The sequence below is a fragment of the Hemicordylus capensis genome, chromosome 1 (genome assembly GCF_027244095.1).
Source record: "Hemicordylus capensis ecotype Gifberg chromosome 1, rHemCap1.1.pri, whole genome shotgun sequence".
Lineage (NCBI taxonomy): Eukaryota > Metazoa > Chordata > Lepidosauria > Squamata > Cordylidae > Hemicordylus > Hemicordylus capensis.
Genome location: NC_069657.1, coordinates 380,176,369 through 380,197,604, shown reverse-complemented (window position 1 = coordinate 380,197,604; position 21,236 = coordinate 380,176,369). Strand labels below are relative to the sequence as shown.

General features: G+C 43.0%; 1 long non-coding RNA gene and 1 other non-coding gene across 2 annotated transcripts; both read right to left on the bottom strand.

Annotated features, from left to right (window-relative positions):
- Positions 1-2,421: 2,421 nt before the first annotated feature.
- Positions 2,422-20,967, bottom strand: LOC128323419 (uncharacterized). The gene is made up of 3 exons (XR_008306257.1): positions 20,843-20,967; positions 8,410-8,452; positions 2,422-2,530 (listed from the first exon to the last, which is right to left on the bottom strand). It is a non-coding gene; the product is annotated as an uncharacterized LOC128323419 (long non-coding RNA).
- Positions 12,775-12,846, bottom strand: TRNAA-AGC (transfer RNA alanine (anticodon AGC)). Its single transcript has one exon. It is a non-coding gene; the product is annotated as a tRNA-Ala (tRNA).
- Positions 20,968-21,236: the final 269 nt, after the last annotated feature.

The window sequence follows — 21,236 nt, the reverse complement described above, 5'->3', positions numbered from 1 at the left end:
CCTGAAAATCTGGGGGACATAGCAACCTTAAACATAGGAAGCTGCCTTCTACCAAGTCAGACCATTAGTACATCTAGCTCACTATTGTTTACCCAGACTGGCAGCGGCTTCTCCAAGGTTGCAGGCAAGTGTTTATCTCAGCCCTATATTGGAGATGCTAGAGAGGGAACTTGGAACCTTCTGCATGCAAGCAAGCAAGCAAGCTAGCAAGCAAGCAAGCAAGCAGGCAGGCAGGCAGGTGTTCTTCCCAGAGCAGCCCCATCCCCTAAGAGAAATATCTCACAGTGCTCACACATGTAGTCTCCCATTCAAATGCAACCAGGGTAGACCCTGCTTAGCAAAGGGGGCAATTGATGCTTGCTACCACAAGACCAGCTCTCCTCCACTCCATACCAGAAGAGCAGCTCTCCATTCTTGAGCAAGAAAATATGCTAAAGAATGCTTCGCTCAGTGGCAAGATTGTTACTGGTAATTAGTTCATTTAGCAATTCTTGGAAACAGCAGCAGGAACATCTCCAGACAGCAGGCTTTCCTGCGAGTTCAAGTTTGCCCCCAAAACCTGACACAAAAAGTGGATTTTTTACCCTGGACATCTATCGGGCTATGCTCTAACGAGCAATGAAAAACCCAAATCATGTCTGGAGTGCTCCCCAGTAGCTCGCAGGGACTTCAGGGTAAATCTGGCCAATATGTGAACATATACCCTCCATTCTGGAGGATACGTGAGCCATAAGCCCCATCTGGAAATGCTCCAGCAAACAAAGCCAAATCCCTCTGTGCTCACTCTTGTAGGGGAGAGAAACCGAGTCTATTTTTTATTTTCCATGAAGCTGTTTTGCCAAGTACAGCTGTTCCTCTGAACACACTTCAGATATTAAAGGATGTTCTGGGGGTAGTGATTTCCTTGCCATCAGGACATGGATAAATTAAAATTCAGGCATTTATAAGTGGCATGTGGAGGAAGCTGATAATAAATAAGAATTTTATTAATGAACAGATGCAGGTTAGGAAGATATAAAAGATTTTACAGCTTCCCCCCCCCCCCCACCTTTAAAATTGTCTTCATAAATAAGTAACATATGGCCTAATCCTGAACCCCCAAACTAAATCTTGGCAACGAGCAAATAATTCCTGAGTATATGAAGCTGAGCATATAAATTCCTGAGTATATGAAGTATATGCTGCTGATAGCTATAGTCAGGTTTAACGACAGGAAGTCTCCACTCTCAAGCCCTTCTTTAAAAATCAAAACACTTTTCTGACAGAATCAAAACACTTTTCTGAAGAACAAAGCACTGCAATTCTGCACAGATTAAAAAGGGTTTTTAATGAAAACTATTATTTTCATTTTAAAAGATTGTCTGGGGCAAAAAGCAGCCATCTTATTGGGGTACAGAGATGTAATCCAATCTGCTCCCCCCAACTGAATTATCTTGACTCAAGCTGGTAGAGGTAGTTTGCTTTACCGTGGGGATGCATCATTTTCCTTTAATGATGTGCATGTCACATCTCTTTTGCAAAATGTTATAACCAGCAGAATACACTGTCTAGCTGCAAGGTTGCATTTGCTATCTCTTGCAGTGAGCAAAGGTCGGCATGTGGAATCGGCCTCAAATGGTCACTAAACTAAGTGAAATTAGCACCCTGAGAACTGTGGGGTGGTTACATTCGGAAGATACTGTTGGTACATTAAATAATCACTGATGGCATGTTTTGAGCATCCCGATAGGGGAGCAAGAGGAGGCCCTTGTAGTGCTACCTGTCCTGAGGGTGAGGTGGGGGGAAACCCTTTAGCATAAATAACCGCAAGTTAGGAACTAAATTTCAAACTATGGAAGTTTCTGAAACTACAAAGCAGTCTGTAGCATTGCTCTGTTGGTGCAGAATCATTACGTTCTAGGAAGTGTAGTATATCTGATGCATGCTAGCATTAGCCAAAAGATTTCCTATGAAATCATCATACAAACAAGAGGAATGCTGGGAAAACCTGATTCAATAGGCAACTGAAGCAAATGCAAGAAAAACACAGCCAAATAAAACCATACCTGTAATTTGAATACAGTGCTCATAGCTCTACTTGTCGTACTTGTGGTAGCTCAGCCGTTAACCAGAGAAAAGCAAGCACCACAAGTAGAGTTATCAGCAGTGTATTCAAATTAAGGTTTTATTTGACTTTTATTACATATATATTCCATTACTGTTATTAAAGTCAAGTCTCCAGGGTACCAAGAGAAGTACTTCGGCTTTTAAATGACTCTTAATGTTTTCGTAGAGACATTAATGACATTCTGAAGCCCTGGTTCGGAAGCAACTGTTTTTCTTGTGCTTTTATAATAATCACAAGAATTGGCAAAGGCTAGATGAAGAACAAGGTTGCTATTTAAGCAAGAGTCTACATCAAATGTTTATTCAGAGAACTGAGAGGGCTTGCTGGATTGCAGTGTAGAGCAGAGATTCCAAATGAGAGACTTGAACCACCAGCAGTCGCCTCAGCATTTTAGGTGGGTGGCAGCACTTCTGGCAGCAAGAGCTGGGGACAGAGAGGATGTGTATGTGAATGCTTGTGTGTAGATCCAAACACATAGTCCAAACAATCACTACATCTAGGCTAGTGTAATGCTGTCGCACTAATGTAAGGGTGTAACGCAATGGTCTCACACAAAGGAATGTCTGTTGCAGAATAGTTCTTGTATTAGCAGGAGATGTCGACACAGTCTGCAATATGTTACAGAACAGGTTTTACAACAGGTTTTGTTTTGTTTAACATATTGCTATCCTGCCCAAAACTAGTGGCTCTGGGCAGTATATTCTGTATGGGTCCCAGGAAAGGCTTTCCATTAGCACCACAACTTCATGCAATTCTACATGCTGAAATGCATGCAACAAGCTCAACACTATTGCAACACTGGTCTGGATGTCAGCCAATATTCTTAAGCAAGAATTATTAACTTCCTTGTCCCAAGATTTAACTTTTTTTTTTTTGACCAGGATTCAGAATAGATGATAGTCAACATCCTGACTAAAGCTGCAGGTGTGCAGCCAAAGGATGTACGCCTGCAGTGGTAAAATCCCTGCTTTTGAAGCATTGGTGGTCATAAATGCAAGAGGAGGATTTTTGCTGCTCTCCCCTTCCCCCAGAAGTGCTCTGAGCAATGTGCAGTTATGTCCCTGAGGGCTGCATGGCCCTCAAGGACATGCTCAAAGCACTTATTGGCAAAGGGGGGGTTGGCAAAAATCTGCTCCCCACACATGTGAGTGCAGCGGGGAAATGCTTGACTAACAAGCAGAAGGTTGCTGGTTCGAATCCCCGCTGGTGGGGAAATACCTATATTGGGCAGCAGTGATATAGGAAGATGCTGAAAAACATTATCTCATACTGTATGGGAGGAGGCAATGGTAAACCCCTCCAGTATTCTACCAAAAGAAAAACACAGGGCTCTGTGGGTGCCAGGAGTCGAAATCAACTTGACAGCACACTTTAAAGTGTGCCTTACAGGATTCTTACAACTTTCCCCTCTAGGGTGATCTCTCAACCATCAGCTCACTGTTAGAAATATATCATAATAAACTTTATTTGTTACCCGTCCCATAACAAGTTGTTCTCTGGGCAGCTTACAACACAACATTAACAGTTGATTATGCATTGTGTGAAAAAATACTTCCTTTTGTTGGTCCTAAATTTCCTAGCAATCAATTTCATGGGATGACCCCTGGTTCTAGTGTCAGCTACGACTAGTAGCTGTTGATAGACCTCTCCTCCATGAAGTTGTCCAAACTGCCTCATCTCCTGCTCCATCAGTGTATGTAAAGGTGCTGCATAGTTCTCCAGATTGCAAACTGGCTAGCAATTCTTGCTTCTGAATTTTTGTGCTCAGGCACTAGGAACTTGTAAGACCATTTAGGATGCAACACACACTGATAGTGTTCAGCCTGGCTTCTTTGATGTCCAAATGGCAATCCCTCCTGATGATTAACAGCCCAAGCAAAAACTCCATTTCAACATACTGCAGTTTTATATAATGGCATGTAAGAAGAGGCTTATTTGGGGAACTAATTTTTTGAAATATGTTATAAGCTAGGGTTGTGTGTGTGTGTGTGATATTATTTTGTATCTATATATTCTAGTAAAGCACAGATCTGAGAGTGACTCCCACGCAGCACACATCAGTATCTCACCACAGGACTGTGGGATGCTGCACAGGAAGCTATAATGAAGTGACTCAGTTTCTGAGTGCTGAGAAATGTATCAGTAATGGGAATTCTTGCTGGGTAAGATTCTTCATAAGAACGTAATAACAGCCCTGAAGGTTCAGGCCCAAGGCCTAACTAGTCCAGCATCTTGTTTCACTCAGTGGCCCACCAGATGCCTCTGAGAAGCCCACAGGCAAGAGGTGTGAGCATGTTCTCTTGCCTGCTGTTGCTTCCCTGCAACTGGTATTTAGAAGCATCTTGTTTCTTGGGCTGGAAATGGCCTCTAGCCCTCAAACTAGTAGCCATTGATAGACCTGTCCTCCATGGATGTGTCTAAGCCCCTTTTAAAGCCATCGAAGTTAGTGGCCATCACCACATTCCATGTTGAACGGAGAATTCCATAGATTACTGATGCACTGTTTGAAAAAGTCCTTCCTTTTGTTGGCCCTAAATTTCCTGGCCGGCAGTTTCATGGGATGATCCCTGGTTCTAGTGTTATGAGGGAGGAATAAAAATTTCTCTCTGTCTACTCTCTCTACTCCATGCATAATTTTATACACTTCTATCATATCTCTTCAATCCAGAATTTTCACTCGAGGCACAAATGACCAGGCTCAAACTATCATACTTCAGACACATTATGCAAAGACCCAGCTCCCTTGAGAAGTCTATAATGCTGGGGAAAGTTGAAGGAAACGGAAGAAGAGGACAACCAGCAACAAGGTGGATGGACTCGATTACAACAGCAGTGAACGCACCACTGAGAGACCTTAAAGGCCAAGTTGAAGACAGATCATCCTGGAGAGAATCTATCTGTGTGGTTGCTAAGAGTCGACACCGACTTGATGGGACTTAATCAATCAATCAATCAATCAATCAATCAATCAATCAATCAATCATATCTCCCCGTAGTCGCCTCTTTTCCAAACTAAAAAGCCCCAGATGCTGTAGCCTTGCCTCATAGGCTTCTGATTATCTTGGTAGCCCTTTTCTGTACCTTTTCCAGTTCTACAATGTTCTTCCTAAAATACGGTGACCAGAACTGTATGAAGTATTCCAAGTGTGGTCTCACCATAGATTTGTATAAGGGTATTATTAGCATTTTTCTTTTTAGTCCTCTTCCGTATGATCCCTAGCATGGAATTTGCCTTTTTAACTGCATACTGAGTTGACACTTTTGACAGCACACTGCACACTGAGTTGACAGCAGCTGCACACTGAGCTGACACTTTTAACAAGCTTTCCACCCCAAACCCCAAGATCTCTCACTGACAGCTCACACCTTATCAGTATAAATGTGAAGTTGGTTCTTTTTGCCCCAATATGTATCACTTTACACTTGCTTACTTTGAACCACATTTGCCATTTTGTTGTCCATTCCCCCAGTTTGGAGAGATTTTTTTGGAGCTCCTTACAATCTGTTGTGGATTTCACTATGCTAAATATCATCTGAAAATCTGGCCAGTTCTCTGCTTATCCTAACTTCCCCTTATCCCATGACTGCTTAGCTTACTTTGGTACTGGACTTTGTCAAAAGCTTTTTGGAAGTCCAAGTATACTATGTCAGCTGGATCACCTTTGTCTACATGCCTGTTGATACTCTCCAAAGGTTAGTGAGGCAAGATTTGCCCTGCCAGAAGCCATGCTGGTTCTCCTTCAGCAAGGCCTGGTCTTCTATATATTTAACAATTTTGTCCTTAAGTATGCTTTCCATCAATTTACTGGGCACAGAAATTAAACTAACTGGACTCTAATTTTCCACATCCCCCCGGATCCTTTTTTGAAAACTGGAGTTACATTAGCTATTTTTCAGTCCTCTGATCATAGAGCCTGATCATAGGCACAAGTTACATATTTTTGTTAGGAGATCAGCAATTTCACATTTGACTTTCTTCAGAACTCCTGGGTGGATGCCATCTTGCAATTTGTTAATTTTTAGGCTTCCAAGACAGTTTAGAACATCCTCTCTCATCACCTCAAATTGGCCCAGTTCTTCAGCCTCCAAGCCTGAGAAGCTCAGTTCTGGAATGGGTATATGATCAGTATCCTCTTCCATGAAGTATCCTCTGCCATTCAGCTTCCCTATCTCCCTATCCTCCCTAATAATTCCTTTCACACCCTGATTGTCTATGCGTCTAACCACGTCCCTGGCCGGTTTTCTGCTTCTAATATATTTAAGGAAGTTTTTGTTATTCCCCTTGACATTTCTAACTAAATGCTCCTCAAACTCTCTCTTTGTATCCCTTATTGTCTCCTTGCATTTCTTTTGCCAGAGTTTATGTTCCTTTCTGTTCATTGGGCAGGGCTCACATTTTCTGAAGGAAGTCTTCTTCTCTTTTATAGCTTCCCTGACTCTACTTGTTAGCCATGCTGGTGTCCTGAACTTGGTGATACCTTTCCTCCTTCTTGGTCAATATCTCAACTGAGCTTCTATTATTGTTTAATAAGTTCCATGCTTTCTGTTGTGATTTGACCCTCCTGATGTTCCCTTTCAGCTTCCTTTTTACCAGTTCCCTCACTTTTTAGAAGTTTCCTCTTCTGAAGTCCAACACATCTGTATTGAACTTCCTTACAGTGCTCCACTCGCATGTAAAGTGAATTGGATCACACTATGGAATTGGATCACACTAGAACCATTCCCCAATGGGTTCTACAATTCTGACATCTTGCACCAGGTCCTGGGCACAACTCAGGATTAAGTCCAAGGTCACCTTCTCACAGGTTGGTTCCTCAACCAACTGTTCTGAGGCACAGTAATTTAGCATGTCTAGAAATTTGGTATCTCTGTCAATACCCACACATGAATTTGCCAATTCTATGCAAGGGTAATTGAAGTCACCCATTATTACAGCTATGTCTCTCTTTGACGCCTCTCTGATTTGCTTCTGCAACTCCAAGTCACTCTCAGCATTTTGATCCAGAGGGCAATAGCACATCCCTAGTAACACATTTCCTTTCAGTCCTTGTATTGTCACCTATACTGATTCTGTGGAGGACTCTGGTCCTCCTGGGTTTTCTAGCTTGTTGGAGTCTATCCCTTCTTTAATATATACAGTGCTACTCCACCCTCATTCCAATCCTCCCCTCCCTATCCCTTCTGTAGAGTTTATATCCAGAAACAACAGTATCCCACTGGTTTTCACCGTTCCACCAGGTTTCCATTATGCCCGCTATAACTATGTTTTCATTAGCAACCAAGCATTCCAGCTCACCCATCTTGTTTTGGAGGCTTCTGACGTTGGTATATAAACACCTATACACTACTCTTGCCTGGCATTAGCGTGTGCTATCTCACTTACTGTCATTTGACCTTTTTGACCAGCTGTCATGTGTTTCAGTCGATCCTACTCCTGGTTCTACTCTGTCTCCTTCTGGTTTATCTGAAACTTTTGCCCCCATTGCACCTTAGAGGATTTTGCTTGCCAAACCAGATATCACCCAGTTCCAGTCGGCAACCCCCCAGGAGTCATTTTAAAAGTTGCTCTGCTACCTTTTTTATTTTAAGTGCCAGCAGTCTGGTTCCGTCTTGGTTCAACTGGAGCCCATACCTTTTGCACAGGCTTATTGTGTTTGGACTATTTGTCATGGCTGTGCAGGGAAAAGACAATTGTCCAGAAAAAAGGCCTTCACATTACTTCCTCCTTCCCTAACTGGATATAATTTACACATTAAATTTAACATTTCAAGAATTTTTTGTTTTGCCCAGCTCAATAGAAAGCTGTTTAAACTGCTTCCCTTTCTTCTTCAACTGAGTACCTTTAATAGAATTCACTTGACTTCTCTACAACATTATTTCCTTCTAGGTATTCTCAAGGTGAGCAATGCAGTCATTTCCGAAAGGTTCCTTCATGTCTGTCTGTCTTTCACAGAAAGGCTCAAACAGCTAACAGAGACCTCTCTGTAGTCTCCAGGCCAATTTCTATGATGTTGTGGTTTTTCTTTGCTTCAGGGCACCTATGACACCTTGTCAACAAACTCCCTGGAGGGGAAAAAGATGCTTTTTGAAGTATCAGTTTTGGTCTCCAATTAGCTGTTAGTTTGAGGACTGAAAATGCATCTTGAGAGCTAGTTTATAAGAGCCAGTTTGGTGTAGTGATTAGAGTGTCAGACTAGGACTTCAGACTCAGAGGCAAAGATTCAAATCCCCACTCACCAATGAAACTCATGGTTGACCTTGGGGCCAGTCACTCTCTTTCAGTCTATCTCACCCTAACTTACTGTTCAGATAAAATGGAAGGTGGAACGAATCCTGTAAGCTGCCCTATAGGAAGAAGAGCAAGATGTAAGGGCAAAAGGTAAATGCCAGAAATTGAGGTAATGAGATATTTGTTATATTTTGATACAATAAAAATATACCGCCCTGGGTGATTTCCAATAAATAAAAACAACAAAAAAATCAAAAATGAAATATTTTAAACATTTAAAACAATTCAAATTAACCCTGGAAGATCAGAGTAATCAAGTGAGTCTTAAGGGCTCTCTTGAAGGCTAGTAATGTTGTTGAGCCTTGTATTTCTGCAGGGAGTGCATTCCACAGCCTAGGAGCAGTGGTGAAGGTGTAACCCCAAATGAAGGTGCCACAGATGAAGCAGTAGTACCCTGAGGCAGACCTTTCCAGATGACCTTAGTGTGTGCAGTGGGGATCACGCAGAAGAAGGTGCTCTTCTAGGTAACCCAATCCTTAGACTTCCAGGGCTTTAAAGATAGTAACCAGCAGTGTTCCCTCTAAAAGAGGTTCCCAGATGTTGTTGACTACAACTCCCAGAAACCCCAGTTGCAATGTTTTTTGCTTGGAGATTATGGGAGTTGTAGTCAACAACATCTGGGAATCTGTCTTAGAGGGAACACTGGTAACCACCATTTTATATTTTAACCAGAAACAAATTGGCAGCCAGTGCAACTGTTTAAGGCATAATATCTAATCAGTAGCTTGCTGGTTGACTCCCCCCACCCTTTGCTCCCCTAAATATTGGGAGGGGGCTAATTCTTTAAGAAGAGAATTCTAATTGTTTTCTAATGGCTTGGGCAGATGGGGGCAGTTGTTAATGAAATACTACAGATTTTTTAATAGGTCTAGGGCTAGGTGGAATTGGGGAGTGGTTCAGGGGGTTAAGGAATAACCTTGCGCTCTCAGTTTGCTACACATCCCTAACCATTTTCAAGGGGAGCAGGAAGGATGTTAAACAAACTGTGATGCATGTAGAATCTGTGTTAAGTATTGCGTGGTCACAGTAAAACTTAGTATGCACATTTTATGACAGTTCTCCAGTTTGAATACCATCTTGACTAAGCAGTGTTTTTAAATGGGAGGGGTAGAAGAAAATATGCTAAACTGTCATGTGATATTTGAAGTGATGCTTCATGAACAGCATGATTTATTAGTGAGAAATACTAGAAAAATGCACACATTAAAAATAAAATATGTCAACAGAATTCCCATTTTGGTTTCCAGCTCCCTCCATATGACTTCCTGGCAGATGACAGTGTCACTGCAGAACTGGATGAGGCAAATTCTGCCATATATGTGTGTCTACCATGTGATCAACTCTCCCATTTGTTTGAATTACAATACGAATTATTAAACTTTTCAGACCATTGTTCAGAACCAGTTGGGGGCCTTTGTGTATAACAGGTCAAAGCAAAACTGGGAAGGAAAACATGTCAGTAGTTGGAAGAAACAAATGCTCATTTGTTTTTAGTGTGTATCAGGTCCAGCAGTATGAAGCACCATACTGAGAGAAGCGTGTGCGGAAATGTCAGTTCTGTCTCATTTTCCATTCTGACTCCTTGGTGTCCCTAGACAAATCATTCAATAGAATGCTTGACGGGTCCAGATACTGGCTGGTGGTTTGTTTCCTCTTTGTGCTCATAATTTTACACCATGATGGTAGCTTCAGTCTGCAAGGTGCATTGTAAGCTGCTTTGCTTTTTCTTTTGAACTGACTTTTACTTTTTTACAGTGGGTTACCAAATATGCGGCGGGGTGGAGGGTGGGGGGGAACGGGACATTCACTTATCAAAGAAGCTGGCTGCATACAAAGAAAAAACTGCAGAGGAAGATCTCTCACAAAAGCATAATTAAAGCTTTTCTCTTTAGGACACAACAGACATTTCAGCAGTTGTTTGTTAATGTATTACTCTAAGCTTTTGCAGTTCATCACACAGTTGCTGATAATTTCCAGACTATTCCTGCCTCAAAAGCTATTATATTAGTTGACCAACTAAATCCACCAGCAGACATCCTGACTAAAGCTGCATATCCATTAAAGTAGTGTTCCCACTTTTGAAGTGTGAGCACCACTTAAGGTGACAAGGCATCCTTTACCTGGTGGGGTGTGTGTGTGTGTGTGTGTGTGTGTGTGTAGGGGGAGGAATGCTAATTGAGAGTGTAAAGTGACTCATCTATCTTCCCTCCCTCCCTCCCAGCTGGATGTGTGAGTGGTCAGTGAAAAGTAACAGCAATTTCAGGCTGGCTATGAGACAGAAATAAATGATGTTTTGGAAAGACTGGAATGCAGAAGCCAAGGAGAGGATTGAAGTACTTTAGCGAGCAGGGTCTGGGAACTGAAATAACTTGATGCTAGCTTGTAGGAGCGCTTGCTGTTTCCACTCCATCTGATGCTCAGCTTGGATATTTGTAAATAACAGGGCTCTGCCCAGGCAGATTTATCGGCTGGGTCCCAATTCTGGCCATTCTCACATTTTCTGAATGATACAGAGGGTGGTGAAGCTTGCACAGAGAGCTGGTAATCATTATTGATGCAGTGGGATGAGGGCAGGGACAGCTTTCCTTAAACAAAAAGCCAGCTTCTGTGAAGAAAGTGTCTGCCTTCAGGCAGCCACAGTGAAAACATTTCAAAACACTGCCTTTCCCTCCATCAGAATGCTCCAGCACAGGAAGCAACATCATTACACTGTTTCCTTCTTTTTTGATGCAGTACTGGAGGAAAACATGGCTGTGCCCTAGAGTTACAGAGTGTGGCCATTCCCACCCCCCACCCAGTAATGCACTTGGGAAAAGACACAACATAATGACACTGTTTCCTATCCTAATGCATTCTAGGATGTGAAGAGGAAGGAAAAGGTGCAAGTTTGAAACACAGCCACAGCCATTGCCTTCTGGGCAGCCAGTTTCTTAATAGAACACTGAATCTTATTTAAAGGTAAGCCCCTCAATCTTTTGAAAGGTACAATGCAATGTTGATATGATGCATCATTTCATTGAATCCATTATCAATGCTGGATAATTTTTCTCCGATAGGGCTTGAATCACCTCAGAACCAATTATTGGTTTGATGCAGTGCACAGCTCTAGTAAATAGACCACATATTACAAAGTCACTGTAAGACTCCAGTGATCTCTCCTCCAAAGGAAGTCCGATACCAAGTAGCACTGCACCTCTGGAACTTTTAACCGCTTAGAGGAGTAGGGAACAGGAATGTCGTTTTCTTTTTCATTCTGTACTACCGTCAAATACAAGAACCAAACTAGCTTTAAAAGTAAAATAAAATAAACAAGTGTGCTTTGACATTTAGCCTCGTGATTAAAGTTTTCCTTCTCAAATTAAAATGTGCTCTGATGATTAATCAGCTAAAGCTTTAGTAAATTATTCCACCAGTTAAAGCCTGCAGCTCTGGTAAGGACCCTAGAGGGGGTTTACAGCTTTTGCTCAAAGTCTGCCCTGGAGAAGAGAATGCAGTTAGCAAACAGGTGTAGATTACAGTAAGTTTAAAATTCAAATTCCTTTTAATGAGGCATCTGCTGTCAGCAGGAATAGCACAGAGAAACAGGCCAAGGCATGAAGGACTGGTCGAACAGCAGAATTCAAGCAGATTTGCTTGTTTACACCCAGATTAGTTCTGCTTCTGTAATTCCCTTTCCTCCTTCAAAATGAGAAAATTGCACAGCTCTCAACAAAATTATAATCAACTGTCAGTCACTGTGACTGGTTTGTTTTCTCATGGACTGCTGATCCTATAGTTGACAGCAGTGAGAGTGAGCTATTCATCTCACATATGCCTTTATCCAAAAAACAAACCTTGGAGCAGGCAGTGGAAGAGACAGTTCTAAGATCTCAGCAATGAGCTATGTGGATGAGTCAAAGAGGAATCAAGCTTTGCAATCACAACTTCCAACATGGAGTTGGATCCAAATGCAAATGGAAAGCTGTTTACACAGTGGGGCTTTCCAATCTCCCACCCACCCCATCCCCCCCTGCAGCCCTTTGCACCCTCTGAAAAGTCACTCCCGAGGGCCTGGAATGTCATGGGATGTGGCACAGGGGATTGCAGCAGGGAAGCAAAGGATGCTAGTAAGACTCATAGGACCACAGGAAGCTGCCTTATACTGAGTCATTGGTCCATCTAGTTCATTATTGTCTACACCAGGAGTTCCCAACCTATGGTACTCTAGATGTTGCTGAACTACAATTCCCATCACCCCCAGCCACAGTAAATTATAGCTAAGGGTGATGGGAGTTGTAGTTCAGCAACATCTGGAGGCCCACAAGTTGGGAACTCCTCATCTACACTGACTGGCAGCAGCTGTCCAAGGTTTCAGGCAGGAGTTTTCCCCATCCCTACTTGGAGAAGCCAAGGATTGAACCTGGGACCTTCTGCATGCTACGCAGATGCTCTTCCACTGAGCTACTGCTCCATCTCCTAATATCTTACAGCAGCCAGTGCTCACATGTAGTCACCTATTCAAATGCAACCAAGGTGAACTCTGCTTAGCAAAGGAGACAATTCATGCCTGTTGCCACAAAACCAGTTATCCACCTCTCTTGACCAGGCATGGACTTTTACTTCACCTCTGCCTCCAATCCATAAATGATGAGCTAGAACCACATAGATTTCTCTCCCAAACAGCAATTGGCAATATCCCAGTTCAGTGGCAGCTTAATGGAATCCCATCAAACCTCATTTTTCCTGCTGAACAACTGATCAGTACTGAGAGTATATAACTGGAGCTAGATATATACATTTTGGTTTTTGACAGACAGTATATTAAGTATCAGCAGGGAAAGCCTTAGGCTTCCTAAGCCTAAGGCCTTAGCGCCTGCCCTAAATACTCTGAAACAGCACCCACATCTGACACATCATTCTCCCTCTGTGCTCCCTCCATCTGAATTAGTTGCCAAGTCCTTCCCCTCCCTGGCACAACTCCCAGCACCAGCTATCCTTTCCCCGGTTACAAGTGGGAAACTGAAGAACGATGTCTGAAACTCCGGAACGTAATTTGCACACGGACAGGGATATACTTATAATTGAACAAGGGAAGGGGAGATAAAACTCTGAAGGCCTCTAAGGCAGCCCCCGCTCCTGGGCAACTAGTCACTCTCCCCCGCTTGCCTCTTCCAAGGAGAAGGTGAGAGGGCAGGAGGCCATCTTCACTCTTTGTCCCAGGGCCCACTCTAACTTTGCTTCACCCAGTGCTACAGCTTAGGGCCTCATTTTATGAGGGGACTTGGGGCGGGGGCGGGGAGACGAAATTTCAAGTTTTACATAAATAAAGGAGAACGGGAGGAAAGACATCATTTTGATAAGACAAAAATACTTATATGGCTACACAGTTATTTATCATAGTGAGGCGATTCTCACAATCGCCAAAAAGTAGGCTAAGGGAGCCTAGCCGGCTTTTTGGCGATTCAGTGCTGCAACGGGAGCCATGAGGCTCCCAGCAGCAAACCTCGCTAATTCCCCCTCTCTTTAGCTGAGGTTAATGGAGTGAGCACTCTAATAAACTCGGCGTTTTGCTCATGTGTTGCCACGGTGCGTGACGACACACAAGTAGACCCCCGACTGCGAGGCTGCAAGCAGCCTCCCGGGCTCGGGGGTCTCTCCAGGATGCCCCGCTCACTTGCACGGGGCATCCTGGAACTTCTGCGGGCCGTGCGGCCCCTGATCCTTGCAGCCCCTGCCAGCTCTGTGACAGAGCCGGCAGTCATGTGGGTGGCCAATCCAGCCACCCAGGGCTGCCTGGCGATCGTCTGCGGGGAGAACAGGCTAAGCCTGTGCTCCCCGCTAGCCCCCTTACGGCGAGTCTCACTGATTGTGAGACTCGCCTCACTGAGTTTATAAACAGGTGCAGAACTAAGTAAGTTACATTGAAATTTCATAAGATGAGGATCTGGTTTTTTGAAAGTCTGATCCTGGATCAGAAATTTCATCCAGGATCAGTTTAATTCTGGGATCCTTAGATTAGTTTTGATCCTAACTCGGTTTTTCAGTGCACTTTTCTTACAGGATCCCGTGATCCTGGAATCAAGAGTTTTCTTCAGTCTTTAAGGTTAGGGAACACATTTAACTTTTGGCAGTAAATGATTGTTTACACCACACATTGTTCAGTCCCTTGAATGGCCAGGTTTGACCTGAGGAAAGGTTTGACCTGATTGATCATATATCAGGATTGTGCTCTTTATGTAGATATAAAGTGGCTTTCTTTCTTTCTTTCTTTCTTTCTTTCTTTCTTTCTTTCTTTCTTTCTTTCTTTCTTTCTTTCTTTTTTGTAATGCTATGAGACCCTTTAAGTTTGTCATAGCTTAGGGCCTCAGCATGTTGTAATCTAGAAAGAAACCTTAAAACTGCAAAATCTGCCATACAAATCAAAAGAGAGAGTCAAAAACTGAGAACAATAGCGCTTGTGTTTTCATGTGTTAAAATCACTCTTAATGACTACATTATATTGTTCACCAAAAGCAATTTCCTTAGACAGAAGTGCTCCATTGGCTTCCTTTTCATTGAAACAGCAGATATTAGCAAAGCCCACTTGCGGAAGTACTGTGATCAGAGATAAGAGCAGCTAAGAAGCAGCAGTCACAAAGATAAAAGGGATGTTAGATTGTCTTCCTTGGAACTAGCAAAATTTAATGCACATTAAAGCTAAAGTTCATACATTTGGGCACATATTAAACACAGAGAGAGAGAGAGAGAGAGAGAGAGAGAGAGAGAGAGAGAGAGAGAGAGAGAGAGAGAGAGACTACTTAATTAAAAAGCAAACACATAATGGACTGGATCCAGAGAACTGCAAGTACAACTCTGCTTGTGCAACAGGGTTTTTCCAACCCCACCTCTCTGTTGCAACCCCCAAGTGCTTCCCCAATCCACTCCTGAATGAAGGGTCCACCAGAATGTCATAGGACGGAGCATGGGAGATGTATTTATTTATTCGATTTCTATACCACCCTTCCAAAAACAGCTCAGGGCGGTTTACACAGAGAAATAATAAATAAATAGAATGGATCCCTGTCCCCAAAGAACTCAAAATCTACACAGCAACATAAGACAGACACCAACAACAGTCACTGGAGGTTCTGTGCCGGGGTGGATAGGGCCACTTACTCTCCCCCTACTAATAAAGATAATCACCATGTTAAAAGGTGCCTCTTTGCCAAGTTAGCAGTGAGGGAGGGGCTCCTGCACAAGTAGAAGTGCCTTTCTGCTTGTGCAAGGCACCTCTGGATGTGCACCTTCTCCTTACATGGGAAGGCCTAGCTGTAGGTTCCGAATTATTACTGCACTGCATTGTTATGTTAGCCTCTAATACTCATGAGCATTAACATGAAGAAAGTAGCGAAAAAAGATTGTTTTTTCCCCCTTGGTAAATGGTGATTGTGGTTTCCTGCTATGCATTTTAGACAAACCTTTAGCTTGCAAAAGCATCAAATAGCACCTGGCAATTTTCATTTATGCTGGCAAAAATTCTTATGGAACAAGTCCAGTGAGGGCCACTATACACACATAGCAGGAGTGTCACATGTATCCCTAGCTAAATGGAAAACTACACATGCTGCTAAGTGCAACACCCAGGGTTCCCCTCTCCACCCAGCAGCCAGAGATATACAATCAGAGCTGCCCCCACCATTTAAAACTAAAATCTTGGTAATTAGCTGTTCAGGAAAAGTAGGGCCTTCATTCCACCCCTTCCCTACAAAGTAGCTGCCTGGTAGCTGTAGTTGTTTGTTTGTTTGTTTTTAAGGGCTCCATGCACTGCTGTGGCTGTTTATGTGCCGTTCCTCTTGAGCGGGAATATCAAGTGGTTGCCCTGTTTATCCTGTAACACACCTGGAGCAGTTAAAACAAATGGGCACCTTTCCTCTTCAGAATAACAAGCTACAGCAAATGTGATGTGGATTCAGCTTGTATATGTTCTTGTGAAAGCACAAAACTGACTCAGTCAGATACCCAGATGACATTTTAAATATTGGATAATGTATGTCCTGTGAATCAGTTAAATTTTAACAATACAAAACTGGAATGATATCAATTAGCATTCCATCTTACAATTAAAATGCTCCAGACCAGAATATGTAAGATCTACACAAAAGGAAATAATCCATAGAGCACTGATAATGTATCATGTCTGTTAAATTTCTGTGAGGCTTGTTTGTGGTTTTAATGCACAACAGGAGTTTAGTTTGTAATCTGTGCTATTGACTGTGGTTTTAAATTTCCATATATGTTAGCTGCCTTGAGTATTCCAATATGGACTATACAGTCAGGATGGATAAATAAAATAGTATGTGGTTATATAGCATGAATGTGTTTCCTTGCTCAAGTGATATTTGAATACCTGAAGATCATTGACTGTTAAAAACCCACTGCCCCAATTTAGAGCTCCATGTGTGTTCCACTGAACATATGGAGCTCCTAATGTAAGCAGGCTCCCCATTCACTTTTATGGAAGGATACACCTTTGTGCAGGTTTTCCTTTGAAAAGAAGTCTATGTGGATTTGGGTTGATCTTGCTCACAAGGAGTTTTTATTTATTTATTTATTTTTACATTTATATTCCGCTTTTCCTCTAAGGAGCCCAGGGTACATAGTTATGTTTATCCTCACAACAACTCTGTGAGGTAGGTTTTTGACTGTCTTAACACACTCTGCACAGAAAAGGAACAGCAATCTATTTACCACAGAAGAGAAATAGCCGGATAAATCATGTGAAATGCAAAATCTGTTACAAATGTTGAGGAGAAGAGATTAATTCTCTCTACAGGGTGCTCAACTGTCCATTTTACATCCTAATTAGTTTTAGCTCTGTAGATCTAAAGAGAAATGACAGTGGCTTGCAAGTAACTAGAGCGTTTGAGCCAGACACTTGTTACCTTAATGAATACCAGATTTATGTGACTGAAGTTTTTGTGGCACTTTATAAAATGCATGAAGTGTTTTCTCAGGTGTGTGTGTACTTGTAAGCAATAGTGGAGCTAAAATACAATGAACAAACTAACATGAGCAAGAAATCCAACCCCACCCCCGCACCCCCTGCCATTGCTGTTCTGGCTTTGCACAGGGCAAGCAGGGCGACTGCCCCGGGCCCCGCTCTTTTAACCCCCATTGGAATTAACTGGAAGGGGCCCCTGCACTGACTGATTTGCCCTGGGCCCCGCACCCCACCAGGGCTCTCTAAGGACAGCCCTGGTCCATCGCCACTGTCTCCCCGGCATCAAGTGTTTCTTCCCCACCACCTAGAAAAGCCCCTATGCTTGGGAGATGGTGGTGGTGATGGATGGAGCCAGTGAGTGAATCAACTGGTGGTTGTTGCTTGAACAGCAATGGTGCTGATGGGCCATAAAGTGTGTAATGCTGGAACAGTAGCAATGGATATAATGGTCGCAGTGGCGTCAGAGCACACCCCACAAGGGGAAGGCAGGGAGGGGAAAGATGGGGAGGTTCTTATTCAGGGCAGGGGCGTAACTATAATAGGGCAAGGGGAGACAGTGGTCTGGGGGCCCACTGCCTTGGGGGGGCCCAGAGGCAAGTCACATGACTGACTCCCCCAGCCACGCACCTGCCCGGGCTTCCTTGTTGCATTCATCCTCCGAAACTGATGTGAGTGTTAAGACCTGGAGCTACCAGAACAGCACGTCTTTCTCTAGTACCATTAAATGACTTGCATCATCCACAATTTACAAAACCTTTTAAAAAATAATTTACGATGATGTTCTATTGTGGCACATAGGTTATATACGTGTGTGCGTGTGCGCACGTGCGTGTGTATAGACTGGTTTGGGGCGGTATATAAATGTATTAAATATATAAATAAATTTTACTATGCTTTTTGTTACCACTATACAGCCTCATTTAATATTTCTTTACTTCATGAGCTGAGCTTTAGTGGGGGTGAGGGGCATTTTAAAATCTTGTCTCTGGGCCGACTCCAACCTTGCTACGCCCCTGATTCAGGGTAATTTTTACCTTTACTTAAACCAATTCTTTTGCTGAGGCATAGAGGTGTGAACATGTTCCCTATGGACAGAATATGCCTTTCTTCCACCTTTCCAATGTTTGTCTGGGCTTTTTTAGCTTCTTGGGGAGAGCATGCTTAAGTAGTGCACTTTCAAATTGTATGTGTTTATACAACAAAAAGATAATAAGATCTGTTCCCCTGACCCTTCCTTTATACAAGTATCAGTACTAGTGCTCCTGAATGGAATATTCAGAGGGATATTCAGTTACTTAATATCTTCATTTGACCCAGCAGCCATTTTCTCTTCTACATATGTTACCTGTAGGGTGTTATTCGCACACGGCTTCATGCTGTGGGGTAAATGTTGAGCGAAAACACTTCAAATTACACTCGCAGCATTGAGGGAAGCAGCCCCTCCCCTATGCTCTTGGGGTGTTTTGTTTTTTGTTTTGCAAGTTCACATCACATGCCTCCATGTTCTCCTTCTAGCCAATGCAGGGTGGGAGTGGGGAGATTACTAAAGAGCTATTTCTGCATTTCTAAAGTGAGTAACCCTCTTATCATGCTAACGATTCTACATCAGTGCCTCTCCCTGTTTGCTCCAGAGTTTTCAGAAAAATAGCTTAAAACCAGCATTTTAAAAACCCGGAAATACATTGTGATAAGCTAGAATCCGCAAAACAAAGCTCAATTTGTGTGTGGAGTGCTTCTGAGGATCTCGAAGGGGCTTTGGGGTACATTTGGCTGGTGTGTGAACGCACACACTCTCTTCTGAAGGAGATTCAGGGTAGAAGCAGTGTGTGTAAAACCTCCAGGTGATGACACTTTCAAATTGGGCAAAGAGGCACCTTTCATGACGTGGAGATTCTCTTATGTTTAGCAGGGGGGAATCCTGCCCAACATAGCAGCCCTCCAGTGGTGGCTGCTGCCATCTCTCTTGTGTTTCTTTTGAGATTGTGAGCCCTTTGGGGATAGGGAACCATCTCTTTCTTATTCTTTTTTCTATATAAATTGCTCTGAGGATTTTTCTAGTTGAAAAGCAGTACCTAAATAATGAGAAATCCTTTTGCTCTCTCTATGTCCATCACTATGCCTAGTAATTTTGTCCAGTGCATTGTCTGGCTCCTAAGTTTTGGGGCTGGCTCCCAGTCATCAAGGCTTGCCTACTTGTTTGTGTTTATAGAAGGTTGGGAAACATGATCTGGGCTAAAATTGGAGTGGGGAGTCAGGCAATGGGACTTGTGGATTTTAAGGGCTCCCTTTGCCTTCCCCCACATAATTCAAGCACTGGGAGATACCCTGTGGCCTGATTAGAGGGGAGCATGCCCTTACTTCCTATGGCCACATTTATAGCAATAAAGCCTTAATGCAGAAGAGCAGCAGATCCCCACTACCACCACCACCACATGGAGTTCTAGGAAACTCCCACCGTATTGCTGAGTAAATGCCACACTGAACAAAAGCAACTGATTTTAATGTTAAAATAATCTGTTAATACTCGGAAAACAGTTCTAGAAGAGCAAGAAGCGGATTTTAACTCTGGTAACACAACAATAGTGGAGGTTAGAGCACAGAAGTCTCCTTTTCTTCAGTGCTTTGCTCCTTATACATGCATTATGTTCTGCACACAGTCTGTATACATGTAGTTCACACATTATGTTCTATGCATGTATGGCAGTATACTTCCTATCCAGAACTTGCATTTGAAGGGATCTGTGCCCAGGTTCACTTTTTAAATTTCAGTTTTAAAGGTTCAATTTTAAAGCAACTGCATTGACTGCCAATAGGTTTCTGGGCAAAATACAAAGTGCTGGTAATTACTTTTAAAGCCCTAAACAGCTTAGGACTGGGTTACCTGGGAGAGTGCCTCCTTCTGCATGATCCCCACCATACATTTAAGATCATTAAGAGAGGTCTGTCTCTGTATACCTACCGCCAGCTTGTCTGGTGGTGACTCAGGAGCGGGCTTTCTCTGTAGTCGCACCTGGGCTGTGGAATGCATTCCCTATAGATATTCATGGCTTAACAACTTTACCAGCCTTTTAAAAAGCCCTTCACACACACACTTTTTCAGCCAGGCTTTTAATAATCTTTGAATGTTTTAAATTTTTAATTGCTGTTTGCATTTTTAATGGTGGTAATCTTTGAATATTTTAAAATTTAATTGTTTAATAATTGGATTTATTCTGTTTTTATTGTGTTTGGTTTTTGTAAACCACCTAGAGCCTTTGGAGTCAGGTGGTATCTAAATTAAATAATAAATAATAATAAATCAAATGAACACATATACAGTCATTTGCACAAGAACACGTACATGTGTGTGGACAGTAAACAAATTTTAGGGGTGTGTGTGTGTGTGTGTGTGTGTGTGTGTGTGTGTGTGTATAAGACTTTGGTCCGACACCCTCTTGAACTGTCAGGGGTTTGCTGACAGTTTTTTTAAAAAAGATTTTTTACTTACCCCCTCCAGGGAAGTTGTTGGAGGCAACAGGGGGGGGGGTCCACATAGGTCCCCTCTCCCCCCTGCTGACCTCCACTGATGCCCAACCGGCTGGCTTTTCGGCCTGTTCAGGCCTTCCCCCTCTGGCGCTGCAGCCATTTTGGAGGCCGCTGCGCCTGAGCAATTGGCCTCTGTATGGCCTGAGTCATCAAAATGGCCACCATGCCAGAGGAGAAGAACGGGCCAAAGAGCCGGCTGGCTGGTATGGGCATCAAGGGAAGCCAGCGGGAGGAGAGGGAACTTCTGCAGACACGCACACCCCACTGCCTCCAACTCCCCTGGAGGGGGTAAATATTTTTTTAAAAAATGTCTGCGAACCCCCAAATAGTTGTGGGGTGTTCAGTTCAGGGCCGGA